The sequence below is a fragment of the Mauremys reevesii genome, linkage group 6 (genome assembly GCF_016161935.1).
Source record: "Mauremys reevesii isolate NIE-2019 linkage group 6, ASM1616193v1, whole genome shotgun sequence".
In the NCBI taxonomy this organism is placed as follows: domain Eukaryota; kingdom Metazoa; phylum Chordata; order Testudines; family Geoemydidae; genus Mauremys; species Mauremys reevesii.
Genome location: NC_052628.1, coordinates 85,890,579 through 85,914,887, shown reverse-complemented (window position 1 = coordinate 85,914,887; position 24,309 = coordinate 85,890,579). Strand labels below are relative to the sequence as shown.

The window sequence follows — 24,309 nt, the reverse complement described above, 5'->3', positions numbered from 1 at the left end:
GTCTTTTATACTCTGTCCTTGCACTTATAGCTCAACAAATAAAATGTACCAGGAAGTCCATCTCTCCAGTTAGGTATGAAAATGTACTATGAAGATTCTTTAAAAGGATGCTGCCAAGTGGCATAGGCCCAACAATTATAATTTTTTTTTGAAAGATGTGAGTGTGAGGTTAGGTACTAGGAGAAATGTTTTTATTACTTAAGAGAAACTATGGGTAATGTGTTGGATCTAGAAATAATAGCATTACCACATTTATGCATCCTACTTATTGTATTATAAGGAAATCAAACTTTCTAAAAGTTAAAATAAAGTATATTCCATTCTGAGTTATGTCAGAAAAAGTCTGCATATTGATAACATCGACAGATAGTGAGGGCCCAAACGGGAAACTGTGACTCAGTTTAATATAGGAAAATGTAACAATGAAGCAGCTTACAGCATGCAAGAATCTGACTTGTTTGAATTAAAATGGGAAACAACCATTAAGTACTTTCAGTAACTTTACATGGGCTCAACTCCTATAGAGCTCTTTATTGTTCATTAGTGAGAAAACATGTCAGCACCACTCTTGCAATGAAAGTTTGATATGTACTTGCCATAAATGACACAGTGGACAGCACACTCTCTTTTATCTTGTTAAAATATATTTTTAAAAGAGACAATATTATTAAAAAACAGCCACTCAGAGTCTCTGCTAAGAAACAGCATTTTAATACACAATCTTCCATCTTCATTTGAACTTATACTTTGACAGCCTGAATTCCAGCCCAATTTCCTTAAATTGGCTTGGAAAATAATTCTTTTTCCATGCCATACCATATGGCTGAGACCAATTTTCCCTGGCCTACTCACCTCTCATTTTGAGCCAAGCAAGAGACTCAGATGGGTTTATGTTTCTGGCATGCAAAGAAAATGATGGAATGCATAAACAAATTGTCTCTTAAATGTTATGAATGAAGTAGTGTTTTCTGTTTTAGTATGGTTTTTTAAAGATATATTGCTTTTTTATTTTTAAAGACAATAATGACCTTATGGATTTTTAATAGATGAAATCTATAAAGCAATTATTTAGCCATCACTGAAACTACTCAAGAGTGGGAAATTGGCCAAAATGCAGGCATCTAATGTAGTCAAAGCAAAGATTATGCCTACACTACAGTGGCTACAGCAGCACAGCTCTGGTACTGCAGCTGGGCTGCTGTAACACCATAGTGTAGACACTTCCTACAGCAACAGAAGGGTTTTTTTTCCACTTATGTAGTTAATCCACCTCTTCCAGAGGGGGCAGCTAGGTTGATGGGAGAACTGTTTCATCAACCTCACTGCATTTACAGTGGGGGTTAGGCCAACCTAACTATGTTTACAGGGTGTGAAATGTTTTCACAGCCCTGAGCAAGGGAACTAGGTCGATCTAATTTTTAGATGCAGATCAGACCTAAGGTAGGTTGGAAGTTAATGGACCAAATCCTGCTCTCAGTAATGCTGGTGTAAACCCAGAGCACTTCCAGTGAAATCAATGCTGTCCAAACTCAAATGTGTTGAATGATATAGAATGAACCAAAGGTTTCTATTGCTGTTTCCAGAAAGGAAAAATCCCAGCTCTGATCAGGCCACCCAATCATTAAGCATTCACACATAAAAATGAAAGATTTTTTTAGTCCTCCTTTTGATCACTGATGAAGCCTATTATATTCACCGGCATGCCTTCATCAAAATGGTGTTTTCATGCAGATTTGTCAAAACTAAAACTTTTCATGGAATCATATCAGTGTGATGAAGCTGTCATCAGGAAAAGTTCTCAGGTCGAGGATGAAATTTCTAGTCAAACTCAGAGAGAGTGAGAGCCTGGTGGTTAGGGCACTCAACTGGGATTGGGAGTGTAGGCTCAAGTCCCTGCTCTGCCTGATTGAAAGCAGGGACTTGTAAGTGGGTCTTCCCTGTCTCAAGTGCATGCACTAACCACCAGGCTATTCTGGGAGCACTCTCCCTTTTCACAGCAAAAAAAATCAAAAGGTCTTAGTTTTATTTTGATGCAGAATGGGAAGCTTATCTGAAATTCTGAAAATGTTCACAGGACAAGAGAACCATTTCTTGTCCAGTTCTAGCTCAGATTCTCTGATCCAGCTGGATTTCACTCGGTGGAAGGCTAGAGGGTTGGGAGCAAATGTAGTTGGTAATACATCGATAATACTGGAAGTGCCTCACCCACCCTGACCATGCTCAGATTCCACCATCGTTGCACCTGGCATCATCACACCAGGCCCATGGTGACCCACCAGACCAAGAGCCCAGAGGTAGGAGTGGATAGGTATTACCACTGCCACAAGCACAGGGGCCGGAGCTCAGAGAGAGGTGGGACTGGATGCTCCCTAGCTGTATGCAGGGAAGAGCCTCTCTGGCCTACTCCTCTCCCTAGTATAATGCACCCATTGGATCAGGAGGCTATATCTGACTCTGCTTCTAGCCCTAAACTTGTTTTAGATTAACTGTCTCACTGGGCTTGATTCTAATCTCACTTACACTGAGGATTTACATTACTTTAACTTCAGTGAGGTCAATAGAAAACATCTGTTAAAATGCAACCCAAAAAATGGCTACACAAAGTGTTTCTTAAAAGTTCTGACTTACTTCCTCTCCTACTATAGCCCTTTTCCCCATCCAGGGCCCATTATTTTGTGCCACACCCTCTCAAATCCCACAATCCTTTTCAGCTACAAATTGCTTCTGGGGCTTGTGGATGCTGGCAGAGCTGTTATGAGAGTTGCTGGATTGTCAGTCTGGGGGGTGCTTGTGGAGTTGCTAGGAGATGGTGATGGTGCTGGATTAGTGGGTACTACTGATAGTGGTGTTGGGGCTTTTTAAGTGGTGCTGGATTGGCAAGGTGTGGGCAGGGCCGCCCAGAGGATTTCAGGGGCCCAGGGTCTTGGGCGGCGGGGGGCCCCCGCTTCAGCGGTAAGTCGGCGGCGGGGGGTCCTTCTGTTTCGGGACCCGCCGCCAAAGTGCCCCAAAGACCCATGGCGGGGACCCCCCGCTGCCGACTTACCGCCGAAGCGGGACCCGCTGCCGAAGTGCAGCCCCCACCGCGGGTCTTCGGGGCACTTCAGCAGCGGGTCCCGGAATGGAAGGACCCCCGCCGCCACTGATTTACTGCCAAAGATCCAGCTGCACTCCGGCGGCGGGTCCCGCTTCGGCAGTAATTCGGTGGCGGGGGGGGGGGGTCCTTCTGTCCCGGAGAGGAAGTACCCCCCGCCAGCGAAGAAGCTCTGGGGGCCTGACCCAGGCCCCGCGAGAGTTTTCCGGGGCCCCCAGAGCAAGTGAAGGACCCTGCTCCAGGGGCCCCGAAAAACTCTCGTGGGGGCCCCTGCTGGGCCTGGGGCCTGGGGCAAATTGTCCCTCTTGCCCCCCCTCTGGGCGGCCCTGGGTGTGGGGCACTGGTGAGGCTGCTGGGAGCAGGGGAGCAATGCTGGGCCTGGTGGGTTCTGAATATAAGTATTGGTGGGGATGGTACAGGTGGCTGGGTGTGAAGGTTGTGGGGGTTCCTGGGGCAAGGCTTGGGGCTGGTGGAGCGTTGCTGGTGAGGGCAACTTCCTTCTCACTGCCTGCACTACACTCAGCTCTGGGGCAGCTCCTTTTCGGAATCATTGTCACTGATGGTGCCAGGCAAAACTACTGGCAAAACTCTACCCGTGCAGATGCCATAGCATGGCAAGCATGGAGTCTGCTCAGCTCACCGCTGCTGTTGCGAGCATTGTAAACACCTCACGCATTATACTGCAGTATGTGCAGAACCTGGCTAAGAGACGTCAGTACAAGGATGATTGTGAGGAGGACATGGACACAGATGTTCCTGAAAGCACAGAATATGGCAATTGGGACATCATGGTGGCAGTGGAGCAGGTTGATACAGTGGAACACTGATTCTGGGCCTGCAAACAAGCACAGACTGATGACACCGCATAGTGTTGCAGGTATGGGATGATTCCCAATAGCTGCGAAACTTTCGCATGGATAAGGCCACTTTCCTCGGACTCTGTGATTTGCTTTCACCTGCCCTGAAGTGCAGGAATACCAAGATAAGAGCTGCCCTGACTGTGGAGAAGCGAGTGGCAATAGCCCTGTGGAATCTTGCAATGCCTGACTGCTACCAGTCAGTCGGGAATCAATTTGGAGTGGGCAAATCTACTGTGGGGACTGCTGTGATTCAAGTAGCCAACCAAAAGACAAAGGTAGCATTCAGCTCTGCCCTATCAGCACGGGAGGACTGTATGAGCTTGAAAAACGTCATCACGAGTGCATTTGTTTTGCCTTCTAATCTGCGATAACCTCAGGGACGGAGATGATAGGGGAAGCATAGAAACATTTGCACCTGCGGGAGGAAAAAAAGGGAGAGTAAAATTTAAGATGATACATTTCTGAGAACAAAAGGGAGTCTCTTTCACAGTGAATCAAGCAATTCACAACAGCACATGTGCTTTAGGTACAAGGTTGCATTTTGCCTTTTATATTGAGCATCTGCCTGTATGGTGACACATCACGCACGGCTGGGCAACAGAATTCGATTTCCAGGCAGCCAGGGTAAGCCAAAGGATACATGGATTTGGCTTCTAACTCCTTGATAACATGTGGGAATGTTTTCAGATTGCAGCATCCTCCTTTCCCATAGCAAGCAATGCCAGTTGGGTTTGCCATTTAAAAGGAGAGGCTGTGGTTTTTGGGCGGATGTGCAGAACACACCTACTCCCACCCCTCCGTGTGGCTATTTGGGATGATCCCTTCACCCCTCCCCCTGCTGCTTAGCTATTCTCAGGGATGAGCCCTTTTAGGCAAATGCAAACAGCCCAGCACGAGTGGGGTCCTTTTACTGTTCCCTTACAAAAATTCCCTTATTTCAACCAGGTGACCATGAATGATATCACTCTCCTGAGGCTAACACAGAAAGATAGAGACTGAATGTTGCTTGAATGTGACCAAAACCCAGGACCATTCGCTGCCATGCTTTGTGCTGCAATCATTCCAGACTACTTGCTACTGGCTTGGTGTGGTAAAGTGTCCTAAGGCAGCCCTCCCCAGAAACCTTCTGCAAAGGCTTTCAGAGTACCTCTAGGAGAGCTTCATGGAGATGTCCCTGGAGGATTCTCATTCCATTCCCCAGTCACATTAACAGACTTTTCCAGTGGCTGTACTGGCCGCAAATGCATCCCAAGTCTTCAGGGCAAATCAAACATTAAGCACTATTGCTTTAAAATCCTGTACTGTAGTTACAAATGTGCACTCACCAGAGGGGCCTTCTCTGCCTTCAGGGTTGGGGATCCCGCCTTGGGAGGGTATTGGCTCTAGGGTGATGAAAAAGTCCTGGCTGCTGGGGAGAATGGATTTACCGCTTGCCTGCTGCACATTCTCCTCATCATCATCCACAAAATCCTCCTCCGTGTTGCGTGAGACTCCCCCCTTGCAAGTGTCGACAGACAGTGGTGGGGTAGTGGTAGGGTTCCCCCCTAGAATGCCATGCAGCTGATCAGAGAAGTGGCATGTATGGGGCTCTGACCCAGAGTGACCGTTTGCCTCCTTTGTCTTTTGGTAGGCTTCCTGAGCTCCTTGACTTTCACGCGGCACTGCTGTGTGTCCCTGTTGTAGCCTCTGTCCATCATGCCCTGTGCTTTTTGGCATATATATCAGCATTTCTTCTTTTTGATCGGAGTTTGGCCTGCACAGATTCTTCTCCCATACAGCAATCAGATCCAGTGTCTCCCTAGTGCTGGAGCTCGTTTGCGATTCTGGGGGCACTGCATGGCCACCTGTGCTGCTGAGCTCGCCGTGCTGACCAAACAGGAAATGAAATTAAAAAGTTCCTGGGGCTTTTCCTGTGTAGGTGGCTAGTGCATCGGCGTTGAAAGTGCTGTCCAGAGCGGTCACATTGGAGCACTTTGGGATAGCTGCTGGAGGCCAATAGCATCGATTTGCATCCACATTGCCCCAAATTAGACCCAGCAAGGTCGATTTTAGCGCTACTCCCCTTGCCAGGAGGAGTACAGAAATCAATTTTAAGAGCCCTTTAGGTCGACGGAACGGGGTTGCTTATGTAGACAGATTCATTATAAAATCGACCTAGCGGCTAAATTTGACCTAACTCTGTAGTGTAGACCAGGGCTTAGGTGCCTAAGAATGGGATCCAGAGAAGTCAGCACAATAGAAAATGCTGAGGGGTGGGTCCTCACCCTACTCCTCAAAGGAATTTAGGTGCCTAAATGCAGGCTGGAGGGAGGCACCGCTCTCTATTTGGGATTTACACCTGTGAACCCTCTCCTGAGTGTGGTGACTAAGCCCTTTCTCTCAAAAAACTGAGGAGGAGAAGTTGATGCCCCCGCTTCTAGCCATTAGCCTAATGGTTAGAGCACTCATACAGGATGTGGGAGACTAGTTACCTTACCTGAAGGCTTCCTGTTGTTCCTGAGGGGGGAACCTGCCTGCCTTTTCTGATGAGCCTCTTTCTGTCAGAGAGGAAACTGGGCCACCAGAGGACTCCCCTCAATATCTCACGCTGCTCCAGGGGAAAAATTGGCTTTCTCAATGGCCTCTGTGACAGATATATTTATAACAGTCTCACTCATACTCTGAGTCATGCAGTATAAGTAATGGTCAAAGGGATGCTTACTTCAATTCAGCAAAAACAAATTCAGCCAAAAAATGGCCTAAATTCCATAGTGATTCCATAGCTATGAAAAATCAGTTAACGAGCACCACAAATCCTGATTGTTATTGCCACATGCAAAGGTGACTTTAGGCTATTGTGGCTGAATGCCATATGCTCTAGTTCTGTTTCCTGGAAATAGTTTGAATTAGTGGTAGAACACCAGTACCTAAGGAAGCACATATATCAGAAGTGGGCAAACTACGGCCACACATCTGGCCCACGGAACCGTCCTGCCCGGCCCCTGAGCTCCTGGCCACGAGGCTAGCTCCCGGCCCCTCCACCGCTGTCCGCCCTGCCCCGCAGCCTCAGCTCGCTCACTTTGCCGCCAGCGCAATGCTCTGGGCGGCGGGGCTGTGAGCTCCAGGGCAGCGCAGCTGCAGAGCCCGGCCTGACCCGGTCTCTGTGCTGCGCGGTGGTGGGGCGTGGCCCGGCTCCAGCTGGGCGGCGCGGCTGTAGTGCCGCCAGCCACCGGTGCTCCAGGCAGCACGGTAAGGGGGCAGGGAGCAGGAGGAGTTGGATAGTGGGCAGGGGAGTTTGGGGTGGTGGTCGGGGGTGGGGGTGTGGATAGGGGTGTTCAGGGGTTGAATGGGGGCAAGGGTCCCAGGGGGGCAGTCAGGAAGGAGAGGGGGTTGGATGGGGTGGCAGGGGGCAGTCAGCGGCAGGGGTTCCAGGGTCAGTTAGGGGACAGGGAGAAGGGGTGGTTGGATGGGGCAGGGGTCCCAGGGGAGCTGTCACGAATGAGAGGAGGGGTTGGATGGGGTGGCGGGGGTCCAGGGGCAGTCAGGGGACAGGGAGTGGGGGGGTGTGGATGGGGCAGGGGTCCCAGAGGGGGCACAATCCCCTTCCCTAACTGGCCCGCCATACAATTTACAAAACCCAATGTGGCCCTCAGGCCAAAAAGTTTGCCCGCCCTTGCCATATACGTTCTCTCTTCTGCAGTCACAGAGCTAGTGATGGGTTTAGCTAGATTATAGTATTACACTATAAAATGCTGCATTAATCCATAGTTAATAAAAATCGACAAGATCATTGCAATATGTAATAATACCCATGGCTGTTATCCGATGTGGTGTCCAGATGATTTCAGCTACAGCTATTAGCTAAAAGGGAGGGAAAAAAGCCTTAACCTCTGTCCCCTGTCCTTGAGCTGTAGAAGGATACAGTCTTGATGTTCCCGAGACTATTTTAAGGTACCCTTGTACTGAAGGATCCCAATCTGTGAAAAAACAACTCTGCTTCTCCTTCAGCTAAGGTCAGAAAAAAAAGGGCGGAGAAGACCTTTGTGTTATTCTGAAATATGTATGAAGTGGCTATTGACTAAATGGACGAATAGCTTGAGAGAGGCTTAGTCTGCAGTGAGAGAGAGAGAGAGAGAAAGAGAAAAGCAAAAGAGTGTGTTCTGTTCACACTTCATATTTAAATGCCTGCAATTTTATAGGAACAGACTGGATCAAACCCAAGGTCCATCTAGTCTGGCATCCTGTCTCTCATATTCACTAGTTCTGGATGCTTCAGAGGAAGGTGCACAAAACCCCACTATAGGCAGCTGTGGGGTAATCTGTCCCCATTAAAATCTTATTCTACACTCCAATAGATAATGATTGTCTTAAACCCTGAAATATGAGCTTTTATATCCCTTCCAAAACTTCTTTTGTTTCATTAGCTATTATAACTGGATAGTCTTGTTATACATAGAAACATCCAATCTGTATTTGAATTTTATTAAATTCTTGCCCTCAAGGACATCCTGTGGCAATGAGTTCCACAGCCTAATTACACATTGTAAGGGAAAATATTTCCTTTTATCAATTCTGAATTTATCACCTTTTAAGGTCATTGAATGTCCCCTTGTTCTTGTGTTATGAGACAGGGGGGAAGAGAAGTTCCTTATCTACTTTACTGACCCATTCATTCTTTTATCATGTCCCCTCTTACTTGTCGACTTTATAAAGTACACAATCACAATCTTTTCAATTTATCTTCATACGACTATTTTCCCATGCTTCTAATCATTTTCTTTACCCTACTCTGAACTCCCTTTAGTTCTGCACTATCCTTTTTGAGATGGGGTGGCCAGTCCTGAATACATATTCCCAGTGAGCTCATACCATCTAATCATATTCAGCAGAATAAAGCTAAGGGTGGAGGAAGTCATTCTGAACCCACTTGAATACCATAGGTATGGAAATTTAACTCAGTTGTGAATGTTATTGGGTTCATGTTCCAATTTGGAGAGAAGTCCCTAAATCTCAAATACATCTTTAGTTTGTCCAGTATACTTATGCAAACTGTATCCCAAAATGCTTTACGGAGATAAATAATACAGTTACAGAATTCAGTGACAAATAAAAACAGTGAGAAACTAAAGCCCTAGTCCTGCAATTAAGCATGTGCTTAACTTTACTCACATGAGCAGTTCCATTGAGCCCATCCATGTTGATAGGGAAAACAATCTGTTTTCTTCTCAGACAATTTTGCTAATTGCTCCACAAGCAGGAGTCCATTTTGCTATCAGGAATCCGTCTTTTGCTCTCTCAAGCTATAAGGTGTGCATTGACCGTGGGTTTGGAGGGGGTAGAGCTGAAACAGCTCAAGGGCAAATTGTAGCATTTAGCTAAGTAGGGGTCATGCAGAGCTGTTTCACCCATTGGGGAGCTCTGGGAGAGATTGTGACACAATTTCTCCCTCAGCAAAGTGTGCAGGGAGACTGAAGATGATACCACTTGTCCCAAGCAGTGCAGCTAGACAGCTTTGAGGGCAGTGTGAAGCCAAAGCACTGATCTTGGGGCGCACTTAAGGAAGCAATCCCTGTGCTCACCTGAGAGCATGAACTGTAAATATGGCAGACCCATACACTATCTCCCTGCCATAAACCTATCTATGGCCCAGGCAAAATCTGTTCCTTTGAGTATCGTTCCTTAGGCTTCATGTGCTGCACATAGCCTTCCTACTGCAGGGAGAACTTGTCAGTGGCAGGAGGCGATGCAGAGAACAGAGGAAAATGTAATAAGTAAAATGTGACAAAAATGGGCTAAATATCTTCTGTGTTCATGCATGTTCTTGTAATATTGTGAGACTGAAAAGTTGTAGAAAATAGTTCAGCAAACCATGGGAGTAAAAATCATAGGAAGAGACAGGAGCTAGAGAAGGAAGACCAACAAAAGACACCTGGATCCAGAACTAATGATGGGGGTGGGGCGTGGGGAGAAGGCAGAAGAGAAATGTCTGTCCTGTTGTCCATAGGTACCAATGATAATCAGCCGGAAAAAAATCCTAGTCAAGCAACTATACTTTCCCTTTTAGATACAAAGGGCAATGGAAATACAATCTGCTGTTTGCACAGAAAAAGCATCAGTAGAGGAAAGGAAGGCACACATATGGGAACATCTGCTCCACTTGAAAGATAAGCATGCACTAAGGTGGAAGATATGCCTGCACAATAGGCATCAAATTACTACTAGCACAGCAGGGAAGAAAGGAGAAGGAGGAAAGGGAGGAAACAGAAAAGAAAAGAGATTGGGGTTGAGTACAGCTTGAGCATTGAGTAGTGTAAACTAGAATAATGCAGAAGAAAATGTTGTCTCTCATCCTCATGTCTTCCAACTCTTACAAAGAAATATTTCTTTCATAGCTGGTATTTCTAACCTCAAATTAGCAACATTGGGAGCAGTAGTGAGCAATTAAAATCAGCAGGAATAATTAGGTGAAAAGAGAAAAATCTTAAGAAATTATATTACACTCTCTCTCTCTCTCTCCCTCTCTCTCTCTCACACACACACACTTTTGGCACATTGAAGCCAAGCCACTTTAAGTTAATGGGATTTAAGCATATGCTTAAGTGTTGTCTTGAATTGGCACCCAAAAAAATGCACATATAACTGCATCACTCAGGCACTGTATCCCAGAAAACCTTGATATGCTTCTGAGGAACTGCTGAGAATATGACAGAAAAAAATAAAAACTGTATGAGAGACTATAGAAATATACATGCTGCAAGAAGAACAGGAGTACTTGTGGCACCTTAGAGACTAACAAATTTATTTGAGCATAAGCATTCGTGGGCTACAGCCCACTTCATCGGATGCATGCAGTGGAAAATACAGTAGGAAGATATATATATATATATATATATATATATATATACACAGAGAACATGCAGCAATGGGTGTTACCATACACAGTCTAACATGGCTGCTACTCTGAAACATGCTGCAAGGGAAATCTAGACATAAACCACATCAGAGTGATAGATGTGGATAATTAAACTACTTGGAACACACTGAGAAACATAAGAGTGATCTTGGTTATGTCTTGATGATATTTCCTCTTAGTGAAAAAGCAACCATGCCAAAATAAATTAGACAGTTTGAGTTCATCCATTTTCATGTGTGAGTACAACAGGTCTTTGAGATACAATTCATTCCCTTGGGGTGTTCCTGGAATGCATCATCCCTTACACAGGGCAAAGTGCAAAACCACCAGTTAGCTCTTAATATCTGTAAAGTGTTCTGAGTTCCTTGAAAAAACAGTGTATAATAATGCAAAGTGTTATTATATATGGCTGCAAAATTTCAATCTAAAATGATGCTGTTTTGTAGTTTTAAAGAACGTGTAACTGCATTAAATTCTTTTTTCTAGAAAAAATACAAACATTTGGTCCGACATTCTGTATTCTGAGCCTAAATGCCAGAGTTATAAGTCCCAGAAAGGTGGAGTTTACTATGGGAATGAATAATATACACCACTGTCATGAGGCAACAATTTGACTTCCTTGAAGTCCACTACACTTGAGCATTAAGGCCCTAGTTCTGTAAAGGTTCATGCATGTGCTTAACTTTATTCATGTAAATAGCAGCATTGACTGCAAATTTCACACGTGTATACATTTGCAGAATCAGAGCCTAAAAATAAGGTATGTTATTGAGTGCTGATGTAAAGAGCAGCCAGAGGAAGCCATTTGCTGTATACTACAAGTTTTATTGGTTAATCCATTGGTTAGTTCTCATGCTGTGTCATCTGACCAACATAGAGGCCACCAATTATGTTATGCCTCCATGATGTTCTGTTCTGAGCTGAATCTGGTGTGCTATGTGGTAGGATGTCTGTGAGAGATGGGTGTCTAACATCATCCAGCCGTTGTGGTTTAGTCTTTTGGGGTGGAGGGGTCTCTTCCATCCCACTCAGGTCAAAGTTGAAGGTGATTCTCGCAGGTAGGCATTCAGAACAGATGACTATACCCCCTTCGAGAGTGTTGGGTGACCTTTTGAGAGAGTGAGACCTTTTTAGTTAGAAAATGGAGCTCGTCATTTGACTTGAATTTGTACCACTTGATGTTTTTAATAATTTGGCAATGCTTCATTTGAATGGTGCTCAACTTCTTTTTAATCTTATCAGTGATGGGCCATGTTTCAGCCCACAACTCAGAAAATTTACCACCAAAGTATTATATATTCTCAGCTTCCTCTCTTTACTTAAGAGTGGAAGAGAGTTTGGTTTGTGAAATGCAGTCTTGATGAAGCACTTCATTACTGATGACAAATTTTATTGGTCCTAAAAAATTGAGGAATTATGCTACATAATCTCAAGTCATTTTTTGGCACATTGTCTATTAACTAACTATATACATATGTACAAATTTAGATCATTCCTGCCACAAAGCAAATAGAGGTTATAAAAAAGTGGAGAAACTGCTTTTAAAATGGTCTCCTAACTTTTATTATATAATTTTGCATTTGGAGGTAATTAGACAGTAAATTACAACTGTGGCTTTAAAATGAAATATGTTTTGGTTTTGGTAAATCAGACATTTACATCCCTGTTTAACACGCCATAATATTTTACAATTTAAAATTCTCATTTTGATGATTAAGAAAAAGTCTAAAAATTGCTCCCTTGATGATAATGGACGAGTGGGAAATCTATACTGATGACATTAGAACATACTACACCAAAGAGTAATTGGATTTATTGCAGTGATTTATCCTCAAATATTCTTTCATGGTCAGAAAAGCTAATCTCTGCACAGAGCATATGAGAAGACTTTTCATAAGCGATTATCGCTGAAGACCATCACACAACCAAAGGAGACAAAATTAAACATCCATAATGGCATCCACCAGACTGGAGAGCCCTCTCAGGCATGTGCTGGCTCCTGAGTAACCATTTCCCTGAGGTCTGCTTGCCTACAGAACTCAGCTTGGCCATTCACATCACATTCCCCCAGTGTCAGCATTGCTGGTTGAATATAGCACGCTGTTTGCAGGAATCAGGGAAGTTTCTTCTAAGAATTAAATATCCCAAAACAAAATTACACGGAATGCAACCCTTACTCATTTTGCGTAGGGCCTTGCTGTGTTATCAGTCCCATTGACTGACATACGAGTGGGAGAATCTGGCCCATAATGACTTTTGTATCAGTCCAGGATTCATGCAATTACCACAACAATGCACTTACACAGCAGGGTCCGTAGTGCCTCGTGTCCATGACCACACTATATAGCTTTCTTCCAGGCATCTAATTGCTCCACAGGGTTATTACTGATCTGGTGCAACCACGTTAATTACGGGTGATTGCCACTAGTCTGTGGCTGGGCAGTGTCCACTCCTGACCTGAAGTCCGATCTTCAGAGCTCAAAGCATGGGGACTTTGTCTCTGAGGTGAGCAGCATGACCAAAAAAGGGCCAGCTGGTGGTGGCCACTGATTACTTCAGCCCTCTCATGGCCAGTTCTCAATGATACATCCCTATTACTGCTAAAGTCAAAGCATCTTATACCCAGTAGTTGCCACTGGCAACACATATGAAATGCCTCTAGCCTTCATGTGTATCATTTAATTTTGATGACTGTTACGGTCACAGGCATAAAAGAAATTCAGAATTTGAAGTTTGTTTACCATGCTCCCATGCTGTTATGATATATTCACAGCGAGCACCCAAATTGCTTAACAATAGGATGTATTGTGCCTGCATAGTTGGTGGGTGACCTTTCCCATCACTAGTATGACACACATAAGATCATGGCAGTTTCCGAGTGGAGGTGGCTGGGGATCTTTAAACAGAAAAGCAATTTTACATTATGAATGATGAAAGGCAGAACTTAACAATGGGCCACGTGATGGGACAAAGGCAGGTGAACTTAGATTCATCAAAAACATTTTAAATGGGTAAGAGCACCTGTCCCCATCCCCTACTACCATTAAGAAAGTAGCAAGTGGCATAAACTACAATGCAAATAGATCATTCGCTGTCTGTCTCCATTCTGTCCTTATAAGCATGCAGCAATTCTCCAAATATTTTTGGAATTTAATGTATCCACCCTACACATACCCTCATCCTATATCATTTGAAAACTCATTTTATGTATGTTTAGTTGAGGTATGCTCTGACTCTGTCAATGCTGTAAGCCTGTAGGCAAGATAAAACAATGGTACCCAAAATTTCAGTTTAGCACAGTTCTAGAAACACTGCAACATACCTATGTACCTATGACTTCAGTTTTTGCTATGCAGTGTTGTTGTTGCTATGTTGGTCCCAGGATATTAGAGAGACAAGTTGGGTGAGGTAATATCTTTTATTGGATCAACTTCTGTTGGTGAGAGAGACAAGCTTTTGCGTTTACACAGAGCTGAAGAACAGCTCAGGGTATGTCTACACTACAGGATTATTCTGATTTTACATAAACCGGTTTTGTAAAACAGACTGTATAAAATCGAGTGCATGCGGCCACACTAAGCACATTAATTCGGCGGTGTGCGTCCATGTACCAAGGCTAGTGGCGATTTCCGGAGCGTTGCACTGTGAGTAGCTATCCCGTAGCTATCCCATAGTTCCCACAGTTTCCTCTGCCCATTGGAATTCTGGGTTGAGATCCCAATGCAAAAACAGTGTCACGGGTGATTCTGGGTAAATGTCGTCACTCAATCCTTCCTCCGGGAAAGCAACGGCAGACAATCATTTCGCACCCTTTTTCCCTGGATTGCCGTGGCAGATGCCATAGCATGGCAATCATGGAGCCCGTTTTGCCTTTTGTCACTGTCACCATATGTGTACTGGATGCTGCTGACAGACGCGGTACTGCACTGCTACACAGCAGCATTCATTTGCCTTTGCAAGATAGCAGAGATGGTTACCAGTCATATTGTACCGTCTACCATGCTATTGTAAATTGGTGATGAGATGATGGTTATCAGTCGTTCTGTACCCTCTGCTGCTATCATGGGTGCTCCTGGCTGGCCTTGCTGAGGTCGGCCGGGGGTGCATAGGCAAAAATGGGAATGACCCCCTGGGTCATTCCCTTCCTATGTTTTGTCTAAAAATAGAGTCAGTCCTGTCTAGAATATGGGGCAAGTGTACTAGATAACCAGAGAGCACAGCCGCTCTGTGTCAGAGCCCCTGAGATCCCGCAGAAATGATGAGCTGCATGCCATTCTAGGGGGTGCCCCTGCAACAACCCCACCTGTTGCTTCCCTCCTCCGCCAACCCTCCTGGGCTACTGTGGCAGTGTCCCCCCATTTGTGTGATGAAGTAATAAAGAATGCAGGAATAAGAAACACTGACTTTTAGTGAGATAAAATGAGGGGGAGGCAGCCTCCAGCTGCTATGATAGTCCAGCCAGTACAGAATCTTTTCTTTAGACATGACGGGGCGGGGGGCTGATGGAGCTCAGCCCCCAGTTGCTATGATGAGGACGGTTACCAACCATTCTGTACCATCTGCTGGGAATGACCAGGAATCATACCTATTTTTACTCAGGTGCCCCCAGCCGACCTCACCGAGGCCAGCCAGGAACACTCACGGGCTGATGACGAGGACAGATACCAGTCCTACTGCACTGTACCATCTGCCACCAGGGAGAGGAGAGGAGATGATGCTGCTGTTTAACACTCCAGCACCCCGTCTACCAGCAGCATGCAGTAGACATAGGGTGACATTGAAAAAAGGAGAGAAACGATTTTTTTCCCTTTTCTTTTGGGGGTGGGGGGAAGGGTGTAAATTGACGACATACACTCTGAAACACCCGGGAAAATGTGTTTGACCCTTCAGGCACTTGGAGCCCAGCCAAGAATGCAAATGCTTTTCGGAGACTGCGGGGACTGTGGGATAGCTGGAGTCCTCAGTCCCCCCTCCCTCCTCCATGAGTGTCCATTTGATTCTTTGGCTTTCCGTTACGCTTCTCACGCATCACTGTGCTGAGTCCCTGCTGTGGCCTCTGTCTGGAGATTTTTTCAAATGCTTTGGCATTTCATCTTCTGTAACGGAGCTGTGATAGAACATATTTGCCTCCCCATACAGCGATCAGATCCAGTATCTCCTGTATGGTCCATGCTGGAGCTCTTTTTGGATTTGGGACTGCATCGCCACCAGTACTGATCACAGCTCCACGCTGGGCAAACAGGAAATGAAATTCAAAAGTTCGCGGGGCTTTTCCTTCTACCTGGCCAGTGCATCCAAGTTCAGATTGCTGTCCAGAGCGGTCACAATGGTGCACTGTGGGATACCGCCCAGAGACCAATACCGTCGATTTGCGGCCACACTAACCCTAATCCAATATGGTAATACCGATTTCAGCGCTACTCCTCTCGTCGGGAGGAGTACAGAAACCGGTTTAAAGAGCCCTTTATATTGATATAAAGGGCCTCGTTGTGTGGACGGGTGCAGCATTAAATCGGTTTAACGCTGCTAATATTGGTTTAAACACGTAGTGTAGACCAGGCCTCAGTGTAAGATCAAAACCTTGTTTCTCTTACCAACAGATATTAGTCCAATAAAAGATATTTCTTCACTCATCTTGTCTCTTTACAGTTTTACTGTTTAAGTTAATTTCAACACATTAGCATGGTGGTTATTGGTCAAAGCTATCAAACGACAATGTATTAAAAGATTTGTATTGGTTTTACCTGGGCAAGTATTTCTTTTCTTTTTTTTTTTTCCTTCAGAAATGATGAAGCTGTTTAGCATGTGGCAAAAATGGGGAATATCAGCATTTAAAAATATACTAACATGAAGTGTTTTGACATCATGTTCTTAATTGTCAAAGTATCTCTCAAGTGATTATAATAGTGTTCTGTATTTTCAGTTGAAATTTACTGACCAGATCAGTTTCGCACTGAAAGTTGTGCATCAGGAGCAGTAGATTATGTGCCAATAGTTTGTACTGCATAGTGTGTAAATGTACATGAATTCATAATGTAATGCTTCTCCATTTACAAGCTTTTGTACATACACTATCATTTAATCTGCTTGGTAAAAGGTTTTAAATTGTAATTGCATATGCATGCAGAATGAGCCTTTGAAATATACTAGCAAGTAGTTTTTTTAATTCAGTGACACTTGTGCACAGGTCAGTGTTCTTGTTAGAGATGACAATACACCGTATCATATTATAAATATGCAAAAGCTATGAGAGAAAGAACTGGCCTAACAGAAGTAGTGAAGACAAAGTCCACAAACAAATCCTTGTCTCTGCACTAAAGAGGAATGAAAAACATGTTACAGCTCTTACCAACCATGTCATCAATAATATGACAAACCCACTGGACCCTAGTATAGGTAGCCACTAGAAGAGTGAAATTCTAGTTCATGAAAAATGCTGTAGTTATCCCCACATGGTTCCTTGACCATTGAATCTAGAGTATTATGAAAATATGTGTAGGTTAGACATATACAATAGTTAGCGAGACAAGGTGGGTAAGGTAATATTTTTTATTGGGCCATCTTCTGCTGATAAACAAGACAAGCTTTTGAGCTACACACAGCTCTCCTTCACATCTGGAAAAGGTACTCAGAGTGTCACTGCTAAATACAAGGTAGAACAGATTGTTTGGCATAAGTAGTTAACACATATTTTAAAGGACCATTCAAGGTAAAGTGGCCCACTAACACCTCTGCAGTCATAGGACAAAAAATGGGGGAGGGGAGGGGAGGTAAGGGCAGTGGGTTACAGATTGTTGTAATTAACCTTCTGATTATATTACTGTTGCTGTTTCTGACTCCAACCATGCAGGGGCGGCTCTAGGAATTGCACCTAGGGGGGGAGGGATAGCTCAGTGGTTTTTGCATTGCTGCTGCTACCTAGGTGTTGTGAGTTCTTGAGGAGGCCACTAGGGGGAGGGGGCAAAAAATGTCCTGCTGCTAGTGAAGGCAGGGGGCTGGACTCAATGACCTTTCAAGGTCCCTTCCAGTTCTAGGAGATTGGTATATCTCCAATTATTACCTTATTACCACCGCCCCAAGCAGGGTGGCACACCGCGGGGGGCGCTCTGGCGGTCGCTGGTCCCGCGGCTCCAGTGGACTTCCCGCAGGCATGCCTGCGGATGCTCCACCGAAGCCACAGGACCAGCGGACCGTCCTCAGGCATGTCTGCGGGAGGGCCACCGGAGCCGCCTGCCGCCCTCCTGCGGCACGCCGCCCCAAGCGCGCGCTTGGCGTGCTGGGGTCTGGAGCCAGCCCTGCAACCATGTCACTAAACCAAAGGTTCCCAAACTGTGGGGTGCCCCCCTCTAGGGGGACATGGAGGACATGGCTTGGGCCCGGGCCAGCCCCCTTGGACGGTGGGGAAGAAGCATCACCCAGCTCTGCTCCTGGCCCCAGCTGCCAGCCCTGCACCTGGGGCTCTGCTCCTGGCCTCAGCTCCCCAGGCCTGGGTCCTTTGCTGCTAGCCCCACGCACAGGGTCCCAGCTACCAGACTCAGCCCCTGGCTGAGGCTCTGCTCCTGGCCCTACCCTCACCCCCAACTGTGGCCCCAGCCTTGGCCCCCTTACCCCTTCCCACATCCCCCCCTCCGACAGGTGTAAAGGTCGGGGGGGGGGCGTTGAGGTAAAATGTTTGAGAACCACTGCACTGGACTATAGCTCTATGCCTGTGCAGGAGGTAGTTGGTTGTTGTCAAAGCCAAATCTGAAGCCAAGTTCCAGTATGTGTCCAGGGAGAACAGGTTGCTGTGCATTTTCCTGACCAGTGACTTTGACTTTGTGAATGTGAGGAATAGTATCAGAGAGGTAGCCGTGTTAGTCTGGATCTGTAAATTCCAGAGGCAGGTATAAATATGCAGGCAAGAATCAGGCTAGAGATAACGAGGTTAGTTCAATCAGGGAGGATGAGGCCCTCTTCTAGCAGTTGAGGTGTGAACACAAGGGAGGAGAAACTGCTTTTGTAGTTGGCAAGCCATTCACAGTCTTTGTTTAATCCTGAGCGGATGGTGTCAAATTTGCAAATGAACTGAAGCTCAGCAGTTTCTCTCTGAAGTCTGGTCCTGAAGTTTTTTTGCTGCAGGATGGCTACCTTTAAATCTGCTATTGTGTGGCCAGGGAGGTTGAAGTGTTCAGGAATAGTAGTTATTATTATTATTAGATGTTATTTTCTTGGTAGGTGGCTTTCCATAGTGATTTCATTCTCTCTTTCTCTCTCTCTCTCACACACACACAAACACACAGAAAAAAAATCTCCCTTCATACAATCATTAAACTCCTGTAATTTAGCTGCAATTAAGTTCAGTGGGAGGACACAAAAGATCAATAACCGGAGATGACTGCTCCAGGGCTAACTAATGAAGGGTCTCATGGAGGTAAGATAACCTTAAAGTCTGCCCAGAGCTATCCCAGAAGCACCCTTTAGATGATAGCTGCAATTTCAGTAGTTATTGAGTGGTTATATAATTGTGGAAAGGACTTGAAAACAAGGCACTCCCTTGGATAAGTTAGTGCCTGCCACATACATTGCCTACTATTAACAGTTACCATGCCTAGGAATAAAGCTATGAAGGCTGTGGTGGAGAGATGGAGTTGGGTTTACATGCAATTAGATTTCTTTCTAAAATACAGAACAGAGCAAATGGTATCAGGAAGAGAGGATGAGCTTTGGAAACAAATGAAAAAATAAACCGGAATCCAATGAGGTGGTAAATGATTCTGTGAACGTAAACATGGTGAAAAGTGAGTGCTTTCAGATGTTCTATACATTGTAGCAACACCATAAATAAAGAGATCAATTCAGCTATTTCATTTTGCATGTGCCTGAAGTGGAGTGGGATTCTTAGTAAACTGTATTATCAGACTGTGCTGAGTACAGAGGAATTCCACACTGTCAGCCCTAATTAGAAGAATCAGATTCTAAGGGTATGTCTACACTGCAATTAAACACCTGTGGCTGGCACATGTCAGCTGACTTGGGCTCCTGGAGCTCAGGCTATGGAGCTGTAAAATTGCACTGTAGACATGTGGGTTTGGGTTTGGGCTGGAGGAGCTGGGCTCTGGGACCCTCCCCTCTCCGCTCATGGGGTCCCAGAGCTCAGGGTCCCAGAGCTCAGACTCCAGCCCAAGCCTAAAACGTCTATCCTGCAATTTTATAGCCCTGCAGACTGAGCCCCATGAGCCGGAGTGATGACCAGATGACCAGGCCAGCTGCGGGTCTTTTATTGAAGTGTAGACATACCCTTAGGATATGTCTACACTGCAATGTTAGCCCAGCATTCGAACTCAGGCTCAAGCCTAACCTTCCATTTATCTACACACTCAAGACTTGGACCCAGGACCCCACAACAGTGGAGGGTCTGAGCCTGAGTCAAACCAGGACCCAAGGTTCAAGTTTTAGGACTGTGCAGTGTAGATGCAGTCCCACTGGATTCATGCTCTGGGAGGCCACCAAAAGTATTCCACAATCCCACGGGCTGACTTTGTCCTCTGGACAGTCAAGTTTTCCCACACTGCACCACTCTCTTTTTTGGGGAGAGTGCTTGGAAGTCTAGGAGATGGGTGGTTGGCCTCGGGCCCCCATGTTGCAATGCAGATGCTGGAGCCCTAGGTTGAGCCACCCCAGTCATGGGCAAAACCATTGGACGTAGGACTTAAGTTGCAATTAATGATGACCATGAGTAGCTACAGGCTGTTTAAAAATGTAAGTTAAAACATACGTTTATTATTCGCATTGTGGGGGAAAAAGGGTAGTGAAGGGGCAAGATTTCCCATTTCCTCAAGTTTTCTTCCACCAGATCTGTCTCAAAAAAATCACTGCAGCAAAGACTTATCTTGGAGGACAGGGGCATTTCTATATCCCTTCCCAACCTCATGAGCTCTTTGCCTCTTACTGCAGGACACCTCAAGTGGGCATAGAGGAGCACCACTGTCACAGATGATACTTCCTGCCCTCTGCTGACATAAAGCTTTGGGGGAGCTGGATGGGGAATGGGGCAGTGGCCTACAGAGCCCAAATCCTTGCAGTATAGACTTTCCCTATTGACACTCCATCTTTTAAATGTGGCTACACCAGCATAAAATGTGTGTTTTCACATGCAGAGGTGACATTGACAGAGAGAATACTGACAAGAACAATGGGATGTGAAATGTAATGAACACTGACATAAACTCATGCTGGTGGCAGCATAAATGTCACTACTCCCATAAATACCCTAAATTGCTATAAACAGTTCCAACACAGTGCTAGCAAGGACAACATTAATAGTAACATTGACATAATGGATGGGCAGAAAAACCCATCGACCATTACAAAAAATATGACGTTATGAATAGAGATGTTCTTATACTTACAACCAGGAAAATGTAAATGCTATTGATCTCTCTCTGTTCTTTCTTTTGCAGGGTGGACTAACTGGAAGCCACATTGGCTCTCCTAATGGAAATGTAGCAGGAGGCTGCCTGAAGATTCGGGCTAAGAACGTTTATCATAATATGTCATAATCAGCAAGTTATGCAAACCAAAAGGCCCACTTAACTGGCAATGCCATGGCCCAGATTGTATGCCATTACATTGCTTTTTAATGTGGCATCTGTAAAAACAATTAGCTTGAATAAGCTTGACAGTCTTTGCCAAAATAAAGCAAGGCTAAAACTTTGTTTAAGCAGCAACGGGTTTTACCTTTGGCACCAGGAAGAAACATTAGAATTTAAAATGCCACAAGTCAATGGATCAATGGTATGCAAATAGAAGGCTGTTTTAAAGCTGCCTCCTTTCACATCAGACCACAACAGCAGCTTTCCTGATGCTATCATTGTTGGATATCATCCTGGGCTTTAGTGCTGCCTCATTCATCTTCAATATGCTCACTTGGGGGGGGAAGGGGGAGAGACGACACAAAATGGGGCGTGGCAGCTAGGGTGGAGCTGGGGAGGGGAAGAAGAGAAATGTGTATAGGGGGAAGAACAGATGCACTGAAGTGGCCAAGGCCCTGTGCCTCAAGCACCACATCAGTCATAGCCAGTCTGCTTCTTTCAGAGAGAAAAAGAGACACTAAGCAGCTAATTCATGCATGTCTAATAACCACTTTGTGCTGACTATGAGAGACACTGGCTCTGAACCACCCTGTCTACAGGATCCCCAGAGCACAGGAGGACTTGGGAGTGGGAAAAGGCATAGCCAGGGCATTCCTACACCCCAGCTACTAGCTAGCTACCATAAGGCTTATAGGGCCTATAGCAGCGAAAGTTAAAATTGGGGCCACCCTAAGAAGAAAAGAAGTGTCAAAGAGTACAGCAAGTGAAAAGAGGAGAAGAGATAATACAAAGCTGGGAGAGGATGAAAAAGGAGTAACTGAAATGGATGTGGTATCTTGGACATACCCAGTGATGAGCTGCCAAAATCTTAACAACCGGTTCCCTATAAAAAGTTCTGATTTAAGGGGGGGAGTGGGGAAGGGGCCAGGGCAGGGGGCCCCTGCAGGGCCTGGGGCAAATTGCCCCACTTGCCCCCTCCCCCGGCAACCCTAGAGCTTGCAGCCCCTCCCCCGTTACCTTGCCGGCAGCTCAAAGCAGCAGGATGACTCAGGAGCTCAGCTGAGCTGCCCAGCTGCTGGCCATGCTGCGGCTCTGCGGGGGTGGGGTGTCTGGGGGGAGACATCCTCATGGGGCCAGGAGCCTGGGGCAAATTGCCCCACTTGCCCCCCCACGACCCTGGAGCTTGTAGCCCCCTTACCTTGCTGGCAGCCCAGAGCTCAGCTGAGCTGCTCAGCTGCTGGCCATGCTGCGGCTCTTCAGGGTGGGGGAAGGGGGGAGGGCCCGGAGGAGACATCTTTGTGGGGCCAGGGGCCCCTGCAGGGCCCGGGCCAATTGCCCCACTTGCCCCCTCCCCTTCCCTCCCCTCCCCTCTGGCCAGCCCTGTAGCTTGTAGCAGGACCCCCCGCACACCTTTCCGGGCCTCTCAAAAAGCGGCAGCAGGACAACTCCCGAGTTCAGCTGAGCTGCCCAGCTGATGCCGGCGGCTGGCCACACTGTCGCTGGGGGGAAGCGGGGGAAGGGCCGGGGGAGCCTCAGCCTCCCCAGCTGGGAATCTTGGGAGCAACAGGATGGTCCAGCCCACGGACCGGAGTTCTTTGCCCACCCCCTGGCCCTTTAACAACCGGTTCTCCACGGAGGTCTAATATTAGCAACCGGTTCTTGGGAACCTGTGGGAACCGGCTCCAGCTCACCACTGGACATTCCTATCTACTTCTAAGTAAAACAAAAAAATGAATGCTACTCATTGGCATCACACAATTTTCATAGTGTTATTATTTTAAAAAGTTCTAATGCAAAATACTCTCCAATTATTAAACTCATGACAAAGCAAAGCATTTCCTACCAATTTCCACACTGTGGGTACCTAGTGTTCTCACACTGATAATTCTTAGTCAAACTTTCCCAACTTTGAAATCTATAGTTAAAGTTGCATTGGGATTGTCACTATGATCTCATATGCTGGTAACTTTCTAAAAAATTCTGATCTGAGGCTGAAACTTTTTATGATTGCTGTGATCCCAACATTGTTTGTTTGGTTTTTTTAATTGAGGAAATTCCATTCTGACAAAATGTTTAATTATTGCAGAGTAAAAAAAAATGGTTTTTAGTTTGTTTTTGGTTTTTTTCTTCACCAGTAACTTAAACTATCTGAACAAAAAGCCTGAGATTTCAGAGCCTAAGGAAATTGGATACCCAACTCCTATTGAAATTCAAAGAAGTTGGACATCTAACTCCTGTGACAATCACAGCCAGACATTCCACACTGCCTGGAAATAGTGCTTATTGAGGAATCAGCCTTTTGTTAGGTTTGGGAATTACATATCAAAAAGAAATTTCTGAGCATCATCTGTTAAGCTTTTAGTAAATCCTAAGGCATTACTGTCCTTTTTGTCATTTCACAAAGTTCTGTGTCTTCATGCCCTTGGGAGTATCCAGTCTGTAAATATGGAAGTCATTTGAAACTATCAAATATAAAATAACTAAAAACAAGTATTTTTTTTAGTTATTTTCAATATAAATTCATCGTTACTGCTTGCAATTGCTATAGCTTCTAGATTAAATCAATCACTCTGTTGCTACTACAGACACAACCAGCCACACATTTATTATCAGTAAATTTCATTTTAAAACCCAAAATGCTGGGAGATGGGTGGAGTAATTAATGATCCATGTAGATCTCCTTAGCAGGACTGATCAGTTTCTTGGAGGGCAAGTTGCGTGGTGGGGTTCCAAGGAATAATTTTGCAATAGATAAACCTGATAGCACTCTGCTTGCACTAGTCTATACCCCGTGGCCTTTACAGATAAAATAACAGCTCTGCATCCACACAATTGGAGGAAAGTGGTGACTTCAGGTCCTCTAAGGGGTTGGCCCAGGAGCTCCACATACCGGTT

General features: G+C 45.5%; 1 long non-coding RNA gene across 1 annotated transcript in view; it reads left to right on the top strand.

The window, feature by feature from the left end:
• Positions 1–21,536, top strand: part of LOC120408169 — a 44,396-nt gene extending 22,860 nt beyond the window's left edge. Inside the window, exon 4 of the long non-coding RNA XR_005600482.1 lies at positions 21,283–21,536. This is a non-coding gene — a long non-coding RNA (uncharacterized LOC120408169). The remainder of the gene's footprint in view (positions 1–21,282) is intronic.
• Positions 21,537–24,309: the final 2,773 nt, after the last annotated feature.